Source organism: Pistacia vera, unplaced genomic scaffold (assembly GCF_008641045.1).
Source record: "Pistacia vera cultivar Batoury unplaced genomic scaffold, PisVer_v2 Contig660, whole genome shotgun sequence".
Lineage (NCBI taxonomy): Eukaryota > Viridiplantae > Streptophyta > Magnoliopsida > Sapindales > Anacardiaceae > Pistacia > Pistacia vera.
In genome coordinates, this window is record NW_022196513.1 from 483,446 (window position 1) to 503,028 (window position 19,583).

General features: G+C 36.3%; 2 non-coding genes across 2 annotated transcripts; both read left to right on the forward strand.

Moving 5' to 3' along the window:
- The first annotated feature begins 4,414 nt into the window (after positions 1-4,414).
- On the forward strand, positions 4,415-4,521 carry LOC116112390. The gene has a single exon (XR_004125242.1). It is a non-coding gene; the product is annotated as a small nucleolar RNA R71 (small nucleolar RNA).
- Positions 4,522-16,216: 11,695 nt separating this feature from the next.
- On the forward strand, positions 16,217-16,323 carry LOC116112398. The gene has a single exon (XR_004125249.1). It is a non-coding gene; the product is annotated as a small nucleolar RNA R71 (small nucleolar RNA).
- Positions 16,324-19,583: the final 3,260 nt, after the last annotated feature.

The following is a 19,583-nucleotide window of genomic DNA, read 5'->3' on the forward strand; positions in this document are numbered from 1 at the left end:
CAGTATGCCTTATGCTCGAGTTCTAACGGTAAGTGACATGCTTTCCCATAGACCATCCTAAATGGAGACATACCAATTGGAGTCTTAAATGCAGTTCGGTAGGCCCATGATGCATCATCCAATTTCCGTGACCAATCCTTCCTAGATGCATTAACTGTCTTTTCTAAAATTCCCTTAAGTTCTCTGTTAGACAGTTCCACTTGCCCGCTCGTCTGTGGATGGTAAGGTGTCGCAACTCTATGCTTCACTCCATACTTTCCCAAAAGTGCGTCAAATTGCCTATTGCAAAAGTGTGATCCTCCATCACTAATGATTGCCCTTGGTACTTCAAATCTTAAGAAAATATTCTTTCTCACAAAATTAATCACTACCCTGGCATCATTAGACGGCAATGCAACTGCTTCCACCCACTTCGATATGTAGTCCACAGCCACCAAAATATATGTGTTCCCAAACGAATTTGGGAAAAGACCCACGAAGTCAATCCCCCACACATCAAACAGCTCAACCACAAGGATGTTGTTCAACAGCATCTCATCCCTTTTTGAAATATTACCACTCCGTTGACATTGGTCGAACTCCTGAACCATCCAGAGAGAATCCTTAAAAAGGGTTGGCCAATAAAACCCAGATTAAAGAACCTTGGCTGCTATCCTAGCTCCTCCAAAATGGCCACCCACTTCCCTCTCGTGACAATGCCGTAGAATGCTTTCCATTTCCTCCTCCGGGACACATCTACGTATCATTTGATTAGTGTAGTGTCTGTACAAAAATGGTTCTTCCCAAAAGTAATACTTCAAATTTGAGAAGAATTTCCTCTTTTGTTGGAAAGTTATTCCAATTGGGAGCACCCTCGATGACAAATAATTCGCAAAATCTGCATACCATGGTGCTTCATCCACTCTCGTCAATTTCTCATCTGGAAATGTTTCTCTAATTGGAATTTCCTCTTCATTTTCCTGAATTGGTCTCTCAATCCTTGACAAGTGATCTACCACCACATTTTCTGACCCCTTCGTATCTCGAATTTCTAACTCAAACTCTTGAAGCAATAGGATTCATCTTATCAGCCGAGGTTTCGCTTCTTGCTTTGCCAATAAGTGCTTGAGTGTCAAATGGTCCATATAGACGATCACCTTTGCACCTAACAAATATGAACAAAATTTGTCAAAAGCAAAAACCACAGCCAACAACTCTTTTTCAGTGGTGGTGTAATTCAATTGTGCATCAATGAGTGTTTTGCTAGCATACTGAATTATATGCAACATTTTGTTTTTCCTTTGTCCTAACACTACTCCTAGAGCAAAATCACTAGCATCGCACATCAATTCAAATGGTAGTCGCTAATCGGGAACTGCAATAATAGGTGCAAATACAAATAATTTTTTTAGAGTTAGAAAGGCATGCATGCATTCATCATTAAAATCAAAAGCAGCATCTTTAATCAACAAATTGCAAAGGGGTTTAGAAATCTTAGAAAAGTCCTTGATGAATCATCTGTAAAACCATTCATGCCCCAAGAAACTTCAAACTGCTTTAACATTTGATGGTGGTGGCAGCTTCTCAATCACTTCCATTTTTGCTCAATCTACTTCTATTCCGTCTTTTGAAATTCTATGACCAAGCACTATTCCCTCCTAGATCATGAAGTGGCACTTCTCCCAATTGAGCACCAGGTTCGTCTCTTTACATCGCTGCAAAACAAGAGAAAGATTAGCTAAGCAATTATCAAACGATGAACCAAAAACTGAGAAGTCATCCATGAAGACTTCTATAAACCATTTCACCATATCTCCAAAGATCGACATCATGCATCTCTGAAATGTGGTAGGTGCATTGCATAACACAAAGGGCATCTTTTGGTAAGCAAAGGTGCCATATGTACAAGAGAAGGTTGTCTTCTCTTGATCCTCATGAACGATGGCAATCTGATTATATCCTGAATACCCATCCAAGAAACAGTAATAGGCATGCCCTGCCAACCTCTCCAACATCTAATCAATGAAAGGAAATGGAAAATGATCCTTCCTTGTCGCCTCATTCAATTTCTGGTAATCAATGCACACCCTCCAACCCGTGACCGTCTTAGTTGGTATCAATTCATTACTTTCATTCGTTATCACCGTGATACCTCCCTTCTTTGGAACCACTTGTACCGGGCTAACCCATGGACTATCGGAAATAGGATAAATTATTCTCGCATCTAGGAGTTCACCACCTCCTTTCTCACCACTTCCTTATCGAAGGATTCAATCTTCGCTGTGGTTGCACCCTAGGCTTGATATCATCCTCCATGAGTATCTTATGCATGCAGAATGATGGCGAGATGCCTCTAATATCCTAAATAGTCCATCCAATTGCTAGTCTGTGTTCCCTCAACACCCTAATCAACTGCTCTTCTTCCAATTTGCTCAAACTTGAAGTAATAATTACGAGGAAGGTCTCTAATTCCCCAAGATACACATATTTGAGGTGGGAAGGTAAAGGTTTCAACTCAAGTTTTGGAGGTTCTTCATATTTTTCCTTTTCCTTCTCTCTTTCAAAATCAAATTCCTCAAATTCTCGATCTTGGCTCTCATCAATTGGTTGAAGTGCTTCCAACAATCTAACACATTCATTACTCACCAACTCATCTACCTTTACTGTTTTTGATTTGGCAATACAAGCTTCTAGAGGTAATTGTGAGGTGTTCTCTTCAATAGATTCTGCTACTAGTTTGTCCACCACATCAACACTAAAATATGAATCCGATTCGGATGGAAACTTCATAGCCTCAAAGACATTGAAAGTTACTGTTTCATCTTGAACTCTCAATAGTAACTTCCCTTCTTGCACATCTATAAGTGCTCTTCCCGTGGCCAAAAATGGTTGGCCCAAAATGAGAGGAATTTCCTTATCCTCTTCCATGTCCAAAACAACAAAATCTGCCAGAAAGATTATCTTATCCACTTTCACTAACACATCTTCCACTATCCCACTCGGATGTTTTATGGACCTATCTGCAAGTTGCAACGACATAGTCGTTGGCTTCACTTCACCAATTCCCAATCTCCTGAAAACAGAAAAGGGCATTAAATTAATACTAGCACCTAAATCACATAAAACACGATCGAAAGCAATGTCTCCTATAATGCAAGGAATAGTAAAACTCCCTAGATCTTTAAGCTTTGAGGGTAGGTTCTTCTGGAGAATGGCGCTGCACTCCTCTGTGAGCATCACTGTTTCCTCATCTTCTAACTTCCTTTTGTTTGATAAAATTTCCTTAAGAAATTTCGCGTAGCTCGGCATCTATTGCAATGCATCTGCAAAAGGAATGTTAATATGCAGTTTTTTAAATATTTCAATAAATTTGGAAAACAGCTTATCCTAATTCTTTTTCTTCAGTCTCTAAGGAAAAGGCACAGGTGGAATGTGATGTGCCAATTTTGGTGGTATCTCGGGAAATGGCAATTTCTCTGTCCTTTTCTTTTGCCTCTCTTCCCGTTTCTGTTCTTCTTCCCTAGAAATAGATGGTTTCTCTTTAGCAACTATCTCTTCATCTACTTCCTCATCAGATTCTTCCCTTTCCTTTGGTCGGTTTTCTTCTTCTCTTGATTTTTCCACCTCTTCCAAAACTATCCCACTCCTCAAAATTATTGCATTTGCTTGCTCACGTGGGTTAGTCACCGTGTTGCTTGGTAAAGACCCCTGTGGTCTCTCATTTAGCTTTTCAGCTAATTGTCCCATATGTACCTCAAGATTCCGAATGGACGCCCCTTGATTTCTGAAATTCGTTCTCGTCTCATTCATAAAACCTGTGGTTTCTTGCATGAACTTCCCAAATATGTCCTCTAATTTTGTCACTCTTGGATCTTCCGGTTGATTGGTCACACCTGTTTGGTTATTTGGCAATGCCCTTTGATTCCATTGATTGTTTTGCTGATTCTGTTGGTTTTGATTGCTCCAAGACAGGTTCGGGTGATTCCTCCAACCAGGATTATATGTGTTGGAGTACGGATTATTCGGTTGCCTTTGATTTCCAGCCAAGTAGTTAACCTGCTCCAATGATGACGATGCTGAGGCAAAAGTGTTCCCTACTTGACATTCACTGCTCACGTGATTACCTGCACAAAAATCATAAGTTAGTTGAGGAGCTTGAATGGAATTTACCTACATACTTCCCAACTGTTTCTGAAGTGCTGTCAGTTGGGCTGAAATGGCTGTATATGCATTAACTTCATGAAGACCTATAGATTTCTTCGGTTGCACCCTCTCATTAGGTCTTTGATAGTTATTGCTTGCCTGAACCTTAAGCAATTCATGAGCTTCTTCCATAGTCTTATTCTATAATGCTCCTCCCGAGGCTGCATCCATCATAGTTTGCACATTCACCGTTAATCCATTATAAAATGCTTAGACTTGCATCCAAACTGGCAACCCATGATGTGGACACCTTCTCAGTAACTCTTTGTATCTCTCCCAAGCCTCATACAAAGATTCTGACTTTTCTTTAATGAATGACGTGATGTCATTTCTCAACTTTGCCAACTTTGCTAGAGGAAAGAATTTGGTCAGAAACTTCTGTCCTAAATCAGTCCATGTGGTGATTGTTCCTGTTGGTAGTGCCAGTAACCATCCCTTAGCTTTATCCTTCAATGAAAATGGGAATAGTCTCAATCTGATTGCATCATCTGACACTCTATTTGACTTGAACGTATCACAAATCTCCAAAAAATTTGCAATGTGTAGATTTGGATCTTCCTTCAAATCACCCCTGAACTGAACTGAACCGACTGTTGGATCATCTGGATGATTGCCGACTTTATCTCAAAAGTGTTGGCTTGGACCGCTGGTCTCGTAATACTCGACCCACGGCCTTCAACTGAGGGAACAGAGAATTCCCTCAGTGTTCTATTCTCTGCCATCTCTACAACTATTACTTCTGGTTCAACTGTAGCTTCTGTTTCTCTTCTTTCTTTGTTCAGTCTTCGAGTGGTTCTTTCAATCTCAGGATCAACAGAAACCACTGGCTGACGTCTTGCTCTTCGCATAAACTACACAGAAAAATAGCAAGAGTGAAATCACACCAAACAAAGAAAAATAACGAAAATAAAACAAATAAAAATTGAGTAAAAATAACACTCCAATCTAGCTAACATAAGAAAATTTTAATGTTAACTCAAAACTCAATCCTCGACAACGGTGCAAAAAACTTGATGCGTGTTTTCATAGACATGCAAATGTAGCAAGTGTACTAGTCGCACAAGTAATAAAGGAGAGGGGCGTATCTTTCCCACGAGGATTGGTTGCTAAGCACTAAGTTTTTCCACTGTTTTCAAGTTGGAGCAATCGAGTTGTTTGGATTGAAGGGAGGAAAATTAAACTTAAAACTAAAACAAAATTTCAAATATTGAAAACTAAATTATAAAAGCAAGATAAAAAACAAGGATAAAATCAATTCAAACAAACGAGTAGGGTTTTGACTTCATTCGGATTTATGGGTTAAACCTAAAGATTAACTAATTCCATTTCACATGCGTTGATTGTAAATCGAATCTCTAAAGTGTAAAGCATACACTTCTCAGGCTATGTTTTCCTACTCTTCCTTATTAACTTTCCCCACCCAACAATTTGAAGGTAATAATTCTAAGTCATTAAGCATAAAGAATCCTAAATTGATTTCATTGATTCTTGAATCTATCTCTAGCATTCAATACTACAATGGTGATTCACCAAGACGCCTAACACGATTCATTTTCAATCTCATCATGTTCATCACATAAAACAATAAACTCAGAGTAATCACACAATCAAACAAAAATCATATGAAAAGATAACAATCTATTACTTAACCATGAAATTCTGAATTACAATCAAAACCCTAACCCAAAATAGGTTAGTTCATGGTAAATCAACAATACAAACAAAAGAAACGACAAATCCAAACTTCAACATAATGAAAATACGAGAAAAGATAAGAAATCTCCCCAAATGACGAATCCACCAGTTAATCTCGAATCTTCACCCTTGCAATCTAAGTTCACCCAAAACAATTCTAAGAAAATGTAAATATTATGTAACATTTTCTGCTTATGATAAAATTTTACATTTTCGGCTTTAATTGATTAGACTTATATTTGAATCACATGTTAAATATAAGTATGTATTACAAGTTTAGATCAAAGATTAATTACAAAAAAAATCAATTAATCATGATTACAAAAAGGGAAAAATTGAATTGGGCAAAAAAGGGAAAAAGGGAATGTCTTATAAACTCTCCTTTGATTCTCCTAATTTTCTTCTGTGGTTACAATGAAAAAGGGAAATTTTAATTGGGTGAAGTGAGCCACCTTTGGTCTCTTCTTTTTGTTAAAATTATTGGGAAAAACAAATCCTGAAAGAAGAAAAATAAACGCAAGAAGGAGAAGAAGCAGGGGAGAGGGACAAACACTCTCTAAAATGCAATTGTTTCCTCACATTTCAACTGTGAGTTGTATTTATAGATGACACATATAGAACGAAATGAATATAATAATTGTAAAGAGAGAAATAGATGAGTAGGTTTGCTTGGTGGTTAAAGGAAAGAATTGAGAGAAGAGTGCACTTTTCTTTTAAAAAAAAAAATGGCTTTTCTATGTCTTTTTTTATTATTATATTTTTTAAAATGGTTTTTTTGCTTTTTTTTTTTTTTTTAATTTATTCATTAATGTTTAGCAGCTCCACAATGATCTTTGCAAACAATTTACTCTTAATTTGGAAAAAAGAAAAGAAAAAAAAAGAACCCATTTTAGCATATTAGAATCTATCATAATCCAATTAAAATACAATGAATAATCTATGGTTTATGCTCTTATATAGACTTACAAGTATCCTAATTCCTAATCTCTACAAGGATTCTAATGATATAATATCCTAATTTGTAATGAGTTACATTCTATCATAACTAACAATACTTAATCCTAATACTACTCAAAATCTAATAATAACTCTAGACTAATAAAACTTGACTAAATTAATTAATATCTATAAACGACCCTACAACCAATATTTGATGATGAATAACATAATTTTTACACCATACAGGCGGTTGTCTCATCCATTTTAGAACACTTTCATTCTTTTGGGTTGTCACGTACTAAAGTATATACAATATATGATCATATGAAATTAGAAAATGAGGTAAATTATGCAATTAAGCATCCTTAAGATAGGTGTTTGATATATGGTTAGTTAATATCCTATTTAATTTAATGCCATTTCTAATTTATTGCAGCAAGCTCAATTGAGTGATTGATTTAAACTTATAATTTTATAAGGCGAATGAGAATATATAGCATGTAAATGAGAATATGTATTAGCTGAAATTATAACAAAAAAAATCAATTTCAATATTTATAGTTATGACAAAATAATAATATTTATATATTAAAGATATACATTTTTTTCTTATAAATATAAGTAATTGATAATTAAAGAGATATCAAAACTTGAAAAAAGCTTAATTGAAAAGTTTGGGTCGAAAAATTTATAAAAATTATGAAAGGTTGAATAATATAATTTATGTTGGATATGATGAATAATATAATATTTTATGTGTTAAAGATAAACATTTTTATTTTATTAAAAATTAGTCTATTAAATAAAAGAAAAAAAAAGTTTTTTAAACAAAGAAAAAAAACCAATTTTTAATAATTAAGGAAAAAAAATCAAATTTCCAATAAATAGAAAAAAATGGCCCAACCCCTTTTTATCCTTTTTCCCCACCCACCGCCTCAAAAACTCCACCCTTAATTTGCTCCTCGCAAGCGAGGATTCACTTCTTTATGTCATCACGACGATGCCTGTAAGCATCCCTAAAATTTTTGTTAATCTAGGTTTTGACTTATTTATTATATTTTAATTTAGTCATCATATCACAGCATTTGTATATTTGCGATTTGTGTATGTATTTTGAAGGATTTTGTGTTTCCATTTTGTTTTTGTTTTGTAATTTTGAGGATTAGATTATGTCATGAATCGTGAACGGGTGTGGGAGTTCTGGATTTGGTATGAAAGGCCTATAAAATTTGGAATCTCTTTGAAGATGAGAGTAACAAGAATAGTCTTTGTGCATGTTTTGTTGTGTTTTTGGGTTTATCGAAATGAGAATCTAAATATTGTGTCTATATAGTTTGTGTATTAGAAACATCTTTTTGAAGATTTCAATTGGTGTGATTGATTTACTTGAAAAATTTTGATTAGATGAGACCGCGAAGTGGGAGAAGATAAAATATTTAGGCATTGCTACATGCATTGTGCTTGCCATTTACAACCTCTCAAAGGATCACCCCCACTATGAAGAGCCTCCAGTGAGGCTGTAATTTATTTTTCTCTTTTTCCTTAAGATTTTTTCTTGACAGCGGCTATTTTGGTTTTGTAGAGGTTTCTACTATATGCATTATGAAAAAAATCTGAATGCCGTCTACTGTATGGAGCCCACCATATTTGCACATTACAACAAGGAGTTCCATGAGGTATGTTTCACAGTTAAATAAATTTTTTGGTCTAGAGCCCTAGAAGAAGAGATTCTATTTATTGTTACATTGATTCTGTGTTTGATGGCATTTTGTCTTGAAATTCAAACTTTGGGTTGCCTTATTGATTGCTTATTGAGTTCAGCATTATGTCTTTGCTTTAAGTTCTTTGGTTATCCTAAATAACTAGTAGTATTGATTATCTTTTCTCTGCTTCTTGTGCCTTGTTGAGTTCTTTTGCATTATGTATTAATAGATTTCTATGCTCTGTTGTTTCTTTCTCACTATTTGTAATATACATATCTCGGGTTGTAGAGAAGCCTAGCATGCTCTCTCAATTGCTACCGTCTCTCTCGTGGCAAAGTACTTGCCTTGCCTCTCTTTCATTGCTTTTAGATAATTAATTCAACTTTTAATACTACAATGTTTATAGTCCAAGAAACAAGTGAATTTGGTGTATCAAGCTTATTACGTTTCAGTTGAATGAGAGTTATTGATAAACATATCTTTGATAATAAGTCTTTTTATAATTAGTTTTGTGCAAAACTTAGAGGAAGCAATTTTGGATTGACAGATTGATTTTTTTTCATATGCCATATTTTAGACCCATTGGTTAGCTTCTATTACTTTAATCCAATTGTCTGCAACTTTAGTTAAAATTTGTATGAAATATGTCTTGGTCCTATCTATTGCTAGTTTCCTGTTACTTAACTTCTTAATGGAATTTTTTTAGGCTAAATTAATCTCTGCATCTCAAGAGAGAAAAAGATACAAGACATGTATGAGTTTTGTTGTTGGGAACTTATGACTTGTAAGATATTGCAGAAATTGATGTTTGGTATCGGATATGAGTATTTGAAGAACAATTGAACTGTGTTATTTGTAACAGCAGCAGCAGATGTTTGGTCAGATTTATTTTTTCAAAGACTGGAAGGCTTCGAGAGGGATTACGAAAGCTTCAGAAGAAAGTTAAAGTATCAATGATAATGTTTAAATGATAAGGATCTTTCCCACTTAATGTGGTGGCAAGAGGTAAAATTCTAATTATGGTATCTTGCCAAATTGGTTCTGCTTCTTTTGTTAAAGATTTGATTTTGAAATTTAGTTGCTTCAGTAATATCTTATTGGATATTTCATAGGATGTTGTCTTGACTCTTGAGTGTAGTGTGAAACGTGATCAAAATTGCTGAATGCTTTTGTTGTGTTTCAGCTGATGACCTTTATGTGATGTAACGGCAATTATTGCATACAATTATAGGTCTTTCGTCACATACCATTTCGTTTCCTTAACCAAACAGTGAATGAATCAAATTTCAGTATTCTTCATTGCAGTCATGACTTACTTCACATTTATGATTCTGTCTTAAATTCTATGAGAATTAAACCAACAAATGGGCTTACGTTACTTTTTGTCTGTTATTATAGAGGCTGCAAACTTGCTGGAAACCTTCTACTCTTGATGGTTAAAAGGCTCAAATATTCCAATTTGCTCGGCTTAGATGTAGCTTGAAAAATGGGAGGCCAGCTCTTATGATGTGTGAATTAACTATGAATATACCTCATGTATCTTTCTTCTTTGAGATAAATAATTTCACCTCCACGAACTTCTATGAAAATATTTGTTGCTTTTGTGGGAGGTGAGAGAGAAGACTTTGCATTTTGAACTGAAAAAGTATAGCCATAATGCAGTCTTAATCTACTTGTTAGGTTTGAATTCCATGCTAATGCTGTATTTCTGGATCTCAGATGCATTATAAAGTCACATTGGTCGTTGGGCTGTTTTCAGGTCATCTGGTTGTTATTGTTAGTGATTAAGAAGTGTATATATATTTATATTGATGTTCTAGATTTATCCTGCCATTATATTTCTTGTGCCAGGTCCGCAGTTGCTTACACTTGTGATTTTCTAGTAGTGCTTGCTCCTACAAAGTGGTGAGTATTACTGTTTGGTCTGTAGATATTTCTATGTCCAATCCTTGGAGGCTTGGAAGAAGACTTTTCTCGCCGCTGACCAGAAGCTTTTCCAGAGCTGTTTTCGCTGGGGAATTATTTACAGATTGCAGGCTGCTGCTTCCTCCTTTTCTTCTTGTTTTGGTTGCGTGTATATGCAGTTGGCTTTTGTAAACTAAAAGTCTGGCATTGTTTTTGTATTGCTGGTCATTTTGTATGGTCCTCTTTGAGGCTTGCTTGTTGGCTTTTTGGAACGTAAATCCATGCCACCTTTTTGTTTTCTTTGGCTTGGCTGCTTGGGCTTGTCCAAGGGACTTGACTTTGTAAGGGTTGGGACTTATTTTTTTATTCTTTATACAATTACCTCTTACCCAAAAATATACAAGAAAGGTTATGGAAATGGAGAAACAAAGTACATTGAGATGACAAAAATTATTACCTATATTATTTTGACAATAAAAAAAATTGTCATGTAAAAATATTTGTATTAAAAATTATTTGTCATGTTATTAAATTTTTTTTACAAAATTATTGTTCTCACTATATAATTTTCAATAAATAATATTATCATATAAACAAACATGTGACAAAGTAAATGTTGTCACAATAAAGTCAATGACAAATGAATTTTGGTCACTATTAAAATTATGAGAAGATAAATTAGTCATTATTCACAATTTTTGATAAAATCAATTTCGTCATCATATATTATTTTCTCACTATAAAGCTCATCATTTGGTATTTAAATGTAAATCAATTATAACAAAATATTATTTATAGTGATAAAAATTGCCTTCTATTATTACAAATAATTTATCACAATAAACTAGTTTAAAGTGACAAATTATTACTGTCACAATAAATAATTAGGCTATGGTGACTAAACACTCTTTTGTCACCACACACATAAGAGTACGAGCTTAATGTGACTAACCTAGTGACCAATATAATTCATCACATTAAAAAAATGGTCACAATTTCGATATTTATACATTGTTTTAAAACCCGGATCGGAGGGCAAACTATTATGCTGTCTGGGTCACGGGTCAACCGGTCCGGCCGATTGGACCGGCCGGTTGGACCAATGACGTCAGCAATATTTTATTTTTAAAAAATTATATATTAACCTCTTAAATTTCAATATATTACAAAAACTCCCCTAAAAAGTTCAAATTGGTCCCTAAAATTTTTATTGATTCCAAAAATGCCCCAATAAAATTACCAATTAATCCCTAAACTTTTGATATATCTCCAAAATACCCCTATAAAATTACAAGTAACCCTCATAATTTTAAAATATTTTAAAAACCCCCCTGACCTAAACCGGACTGGAGAAGCTGCCGATTCTCGGTCCAACCGGTCCGGTCCGGTTTTTAAAACAATGTATTTATAGTGACAAATTATTTTGTTGTGAGAAGCCTAAATTCTTGTAGCTTAGTAGATACGACAGTTGAGAATGTACTACTCAGCTTCATGGATGCATACTCGAGATATAATCAAATCCCGATGTATCAGCCCGATGAAGAACACACCTCATTAATTACTGACCAGGGTATTTACTGTTATAGGGTTATGCCGTTCAGCCAAAAAAACGCTAGAGCGATCTACCAGCATTTGGTGAACAAAATATTCACCGACCAAATCAGCAAGACAATGGAGGTGTACATCGACAACATGCTCGTCAAATCAAAGGTCCTCGAAAGCCACATTGAGCCTCTAGGGAAAATGTTTGACATCCTTAGAAAATACAGAATGAACCTCAATCTTGAAGTGTGCTTTTGGAGTAAGCTTGGGAAAATTTCTAGGCTTCCTAGTCAATCAGCGAGGTATTGAAGCCAACCCAAAGAAGATTTAAGCTCTCCTAGAAATGAAAAGCCCGACTAGCATAAGGCAGGTATGGAGCTTGATAGGGCATGTGGCCACACTTAACAGGTTTGTTTCCTGAGCCACAAATAGGTGTTTACCATTCTTTGAGACCTTGAAGGGGAAGAAGGGTTTCAAGTGGACAGAGGAGTGCAAGAAAGCCTTCCTAGAATTGAAGAAACATCTAAGATAGCCTCTTTTGTTATCAAAGCCCGTCTAGGGTGAGCCACTGCTGTTATATTTATCGATATCTAAGTCCATGATCAGCACAACTCTAGTACTCGAGGAAGGGGGACTATAGTGGCTGGTATATTATGTGAGCAAGAGATTGCTCGACATAGAGACAAGATACCCCGAGATGTAGAAGCTCACTTATGCACTTGTCATTGCCGCTCGGAAGCTATGGCCCTATTTTCAGGCGTACTCCATACACGTGCGGACAAACTTTCCATTGAGGAAGATAATGCAGAAACCCAAAGCATCGGGCAGATTGATCTAGTGGACAATGGAAATGAGTTAGCATGATATCAAGTACATCCCGAGAACATCAATCAAAGGTCAAGCTTTGGCAGACTTCATTTCAGAATTCTCCAATTAACTAGAAGGAGAAGTAAGCTCGCTAGAGGCATGCAGCTCAAAGGAAAGCGAACAGTAGAAGCCAAAGTTTGATGATCTATAGCAGTGGACTCTGTATATAGACAGGTCCTCAAATGAGAAGGGGGCAGGAGCTGGGCTCTTGCTCAAAAGTCTTAAAGGAAACCTGATGCGTGTTTTCATAAACATTCATAAGTAGCAAGTGCATTGGTCACAAAAAGTAATAAAGTGATAATAGAGTATCATTCTCACAAGGATTGCGTGTTAAGTACTAATTTTCCTAATTTTGTAACTAGTTGAAGAAAATACAGATTGTTGGATTTGCGGGAGACAAAAACAGAAATTAACAAAAAATCAATAACGTAAATTAAAATTCTAACAAATTAAGAAAATATCAACTGATTACGAAAATATCAATTCAAGATAAAGAGGTTAGGGTTTGACTTCACTAAGTTACTCTGATTCAATCTGCGATTGATGTTGCTATTAAACTCACATGCGGGGACTATAAATCGAATTCCCTAAGTTGTAAAACATAATTTCTCAGGCTATATTTTCCTACTTATCCCTATTAAGCTTCTGCACCCACAAAATGAAGATTAATAGTTCAAAGTTATTTAAGCTAAATAAAGCCTCCGTACCCAACAAATTGCAAAGAGGTTTAGAGATTTTGGAGAAATCCTTTATAAATCTTCTATAGAACCTTGCATGCCCCAAGAAACTTTGGACTGCCTTGACATTTGTAGGTGGTGGTAGCTTCTCGATCGCTTTAGCTTTGGCTCGATCACTTTAGCTTTGGCTCGATCCACTTCAATGCCATCCTTTGAAATTCGGTGACCGAGTACTATTCCTTCTTGAACCATGAACTGACACTTCTCCCAGTTGAGTACCAGATTTGTATCTTGACATCGCTGCAAAACAAAGGAAAGGTTAGACAGGCAATTATCAAAAGAATAACCAAAAACAAAATAGTCATCCATGAAGACTTCTATGAACCGCTCCACCATGTCACCGAAAATCGACATCATGCATCACTAGAATGTGGCCAGTGCATTGCACAACCCAAAAGACATCCTTCTGTAAGCAAAGGTACCATAAGGACAGGTTAATGTCATCTTCTCTTGATCTTCAAGAGCAATGGCAATCTGATTATAGCCTGAAAAGCCATCCAAGAAACAATAATAAGCATGCCCCGCAAGTCTTTCCAACATTTGATCAATGAAAGGAAGTGGAAAATGATCATTTCTTGTTACTTCATTCAACTTTCTGTACTCAATGCACACCCTCCAAGCCATGACTGTCCTATTCGGTATCAATTCATTGCTTTCACTATGATACCTCTTTTCTTTGGAACCATTTGCACCGGGCTCACCTAAGGACTATCTGAAATAAGGTACATGATGCCTGCATCTAAGAGTTTCACCACTTCCTTTCTCACCACTGCCTTTATAGAAGGTTTCAATCTCTGTTACGGTTGCACCCTAGGCTTGACATCATCTTCCATGAGTATCTTGTGCATACAAAGAGATGGAGAAATGCCTTTAATGTCGGAAATGGTCCATCCAATGGTTGATTTATGCTCTCGTAATACTTGAACCAACCTCTCTTCCTCCACTTTACTCAGCTTTGCATTGATGATCACTGGAAAGCGTTCTGATTCACCAAGATACACATATTTAAGGTGAGATGGTAAAGGCTTTAGTTCAAGCTTTGGAGGTTCTTCCATTTTGCCTTTTCCTTCTCTTTTTCGAAGTCAAAATCTTCAAATTTTGGATCTTGGTTTGTGTCTATCGATTGAAGTGCTTCCAACAACCTAGCACACTCATTCTTCTTCGACTCTTCCACATTGGTTGTTTTAGATTGGACAATGCAAGTTTCTAGAGGTAGATGAGGGGTATTCTCTTTGATGGTATCCGCTACAAGTCTATCCACCAAATCCACACTAAAACATGAATCTGATTCTGATAGAAATTTCATTGCCTCGAATACATTAAATGTCACAATTTCATCTTGGACCCTTAGGATCAACTTCCCTTCTTGTACACCAATTAAGGCTTTCCCGGTAGCAAGAAGTGGTCGTCCCAAGATGAGAGGAATTTCCTTGTCTTCTTCCATATCCAACACAACAAAGTCTGCCGGGAAAATGACTTTGTCCACCTTAACTAGTACATCTTCAACAATGCACCTTGGATGCTTAATGGATCGATCTGCAACCTGCAAAGATACAGTTGTAGGCTTCACTTCACCAATCCCTAATCTCCTGAAAATAGAAAAATGCATTAAATTAATACTCGCGCCTAGATCACACAAAACTCTACCAAATGCAATATTTCCTAGAACACAAGAGATAGTGAAACTCTTTGGATCTTTGAGTTTTAGAGGTAGCTTCTTCTGTAGAATGGCGCTGTACTCCTCCATAAGCATCACTGTTTCCTCTTCTTCCAACTTTCTCTTGTTTGCTAGAATTTCCTTGAGGAACTTAGCGTAGCTTGACATCTGCTACAAGGCATCTACAAAATGAATGTTAATATGCAGTTTTTTAAATACCTCAAGGAATTTCGTGAACTGCTTATTCTGATTTTGTTTTCTAAGCCTTTGAGGAAAAGGAACAGAAGGGGTATGATGTGCCAACTCTGGCGGTATCTTAGGAAATGGAAATTTTTCCTTCTTCTGTTTTCGAATCTCTTCCCTCTTTGGTTCTTCTCCTCTGAGATTCTTTGACTCTTCCTCAACAATGATTTCTTCTTCGACTTCTTCATCAAACTCTTCCCTTTCTTTTGGTGGGTTCTCTACACCAATCGGTACACAAGGCGCTCCGGTGATCATTATTATAGCCTTACCGTATTATTTGTGCCCTTACTTCAGAATAATATTGGGGCTACGGATGTTTCTAGAATGACCACCATATGTGCTCATAGGGTTCTCACTATCAAGATTTGAAACATTTGATACCCTCGTCACGGTTCTACCATTCTAAGGACATATATCAATACATATTGTAATAATAATGATTTACGCGATATAGTATAAAATGTCTTTTATTGATTAATGAACATTATTACAAAGAGTCAATTCCATAATAATTGATTGGCTATAGGGCACCTACTCCAACATCTACTTCATGAATACCCATAGACTTCTTCGGATGAATTCTTTCATTGGGTCTCTGGTAGTTGTTACTTGCCAAGACTTCAAGTAACTCATACGCTTCTTTAGGTGTCTTGTTTTGTAATGATCCTCTAGATGCTGCATCCACCATTGTTTGCACATTTGTTAGCAACCCATTATAGAAAGTTTGGACTTGCATCCAAACAGGCAAACCATGGTGTGGACACTTTCTCAACAGTTCCTTATATCTCTCCCATGCTTCATACAGTGACTCGTTCTCTTCCTATAGAAATGATGTGATATCATTTCTCATCTTTGTAGATTTCGCTGGAGGGAAATATTTAGTCAGGAACTTTTGTGCCAATTCATTCCAAGTTGTGATTGTTCCTACTGGTAGTGCCATTAACCATCCCTTTGCTTTATCCCTCAATGAAAAAGGGAATAATCTTAACCTGATGGCGTCATTTGGCACTTCATTTTCCTTGAATGTGTCGCAGATCTCTAGGAAGTTTGCAATGTGTGAATTTGGATCTTCCTTTGCATCTCCCCCAAATTGTACCGACTATTGGATCATTTGGATGATTGCTGGCTTTATTTCATAATTGTTAGCTTGCACCGGTGGTCTAGTGATACTTGGACCACTACCATCAACGGAGGGTACTGAGAATTCCCTCAAGGTTCTAGTTTCAGCCATCTCAATGACTATTGCCTCTCGTTCTCTTCTCTCTCTAATAAGTCTTCTTGTGGTTCTTTCAATCACTAGATCAATGGGAACCACAAGATGTTGTCTCGCTCTTCGCATAAACTACACAAGAACACAAATAAATGAAACGAAACACAAAATTAAACAAAAACTAATTAAAACAAAAATAAAACTCCAATCTAGTGAAAACTAGAAAATTTCAATATTAACACTAAATCAATCCCCGGCAATGGTGCCAAAAACTTGATGTGTGTTTTCATAAACATTCATATGTAGCAAGTGCACTGGTCGCAAAAAATAATAAAGTGAATAATAGAGTATCCTTCCCACGAGGATTGTGTGTTAAGTACTAATTTTCCTAGTTTTGTAACTAGTTGAAGAAAATAAAGATTTTTGGATTCACGGGAGACAAAAACAGAAATTAACAAAAAATCAATAATGTAAATTAAAATTCTAACAAATTAAGAAAATATCAACTGATTATGAAAATATCAATTCAAGACAAAGAGGTTAGGGTTTGACTTCACTAAGTTACTCTGATTCAATCTGCCGTTGATATTGCTAGTAAACTCACATGTGGGGATTATAAATTGAATTCCCTAAGTTATAAAACATACCTTCTTAGGCTATATTTTCCTACTTATCCCTATTAAGCTTCCGCACCCAACAAAATGAAGATTAATAGTTCAAAGTTTTTTAAGCTAAATGGAACCCTAAAGTGATTTCATAGATCTCCGAACCTATCTCTAGCGTTCATTAAACTATGGTATTTACTCTAAGAGGCTAACACATGAATCACTTCTCAGTCTCATCATGCTCAATATTTAATTCAATTTTTTTAAGAACAAGAATAAATACAAAATCCAATGCAATAGAACATAAAAACAACATCTAAAATAGATTAAACCATTGTAATCAAAGTTAGGTCAAAACCCTAACCCAAAAGTGAATTAGTTCATATTTAAATTTAAGAAATTCGGACAATAAACTGTAAGTAAAGAATTCAACATACTAAAACAATAAGAAGAGAATGAAATCTTCCCTAAATGAAGACCCACAATTGCTCCAACCTCCAATTTCTTCCTCTTCTTCTCTCAAAATCTTAACTGCCTCTAAAATGAGATAAGACTTTCTTAAATAGTCGGCCAAAAACCTAGGATTCTAATGCAATACATTTAAAATGCAACGTTTTAATAAAAGGAAGAATTGCAGTTTTAGCCGCGACGAAGAATAAACTTTGCCGCGGCATTGAATTAAAATCTCGCTGAACCATCTGACCCGAGGCCAGCTTGCCACAACAGAGAATTATCTTCGCCGCGGCGAACTTTTCTCATCTATTATGAAATTATGAAACTACCCTCCGCTTGAATCGTTGATCTCCGTGGTCCCCGATAGAACAAGCTTCATAGTGCTTCCACTCCGCATCAGAATTTCCCCGATTCCTAAATTTCTCTTGATTCTGGTTCTAGAAACTCAATTTTGCTCGGTTTTGCTCCAACTGCATGTTTTGGCCTGAAACACAAAATATATGAATTTAAGTTGCAATTTAAGCACAAAACGACTTAAGAAGTATCCAAAATCCTAACAAAAAGTATAGAAAAACAGTATAATCCTAGGATTATCAAAACCCGATCAGGACTGCAGTAAGATTTGGGTTTGCTACCTTTAACAACGAGGCTGAATACGAAGCATTGCTCGCAGGGATTTGCCTCGCCAAGGAAATGGAAGCAGAGTCCATCAAGATTTATAGCGACTCCCAGCTTGTAGTCTATTAGATCACCAAGGAATATCAAGCGAAGGAAGACATAATGGCCTCCTATCTCCGACAAATTAAATCCAAGCTTGAGCAGTTCAAATCCTTAATTATTCTTCAGATCTCAAGGGAGAAGAATTCAGTAACTAGCACTCTAGCTCGCCTAGCCTCTACAATGATCCAAGAGAAGACTGGCTCAATACCTGTTAAGTGCCTCCCACGTCCAAGCATCCTAGCTCCACAAGAACTAGTCTTAGTAACAGGGCAGAGATATAGCTGGATGGATGTAATAATTGCCTACCTAAGAGATGGAACAGTGCCTGAAAGAAGAAATGAAGCCTAAACACTCTGAGCAAATTTAGCTCGATACACGCTCATCAATGACAAACTGTATAAGCATGGGCACAATTTACCGCTCTTGCGATGTGTTGACCGTGAAGACATGGACTATGTTCTGAGAAAGATCCATGAAGACATCTATGGGAACCATATAGGGGGTAGATCTCTAGCATATAAAGTGCTTTGTCAAGGCTATTACTGGCCAACAGTTTTTGATGATGCAGTAGACTATGTGCGCAGATGCGACAAATGCCAGATATTCGCAGATGTTCCACGAGCTCCACCCAAGAGTTAACTACTTTGACAAGCCTCTAGACGTTTGCAATTTGAGGCATCGACCTGATAGGCCCTTTACCTCGAGGAAAATGGGGCATTAAGTTCATAGTGGTTGCTGTGAACTACTTCACTAAATGGGCAGAAGCCGAGTCTTTAGCTACCATCACGTCGAACAAGTTGAAAAATTTCATCTGCTAAACATCATTTGTAGATTCGGAATCCACCACACTATAATTAATAATCAATAATGGAAAACAATTTGATAGTGAGAACTTCAGATCTTTCTGCAAACGACTTAGTATTAAGAAGAGTTTTACCGCTATTTACCGACCTTAAGCTAACGGTCAAGTAGAGGCTGTGAACAAAGTGATCAAGCACAACATTAAGAAGAAGCTCGATGCCCTAAAGGGAAGATAGGCTGAGGAATTACCCGAGGCCTTATGGTCTTACAAAATTATAGCTAGAAGCTCAATAGGAGAAACCCTATTCTCTCTATCATACGGGT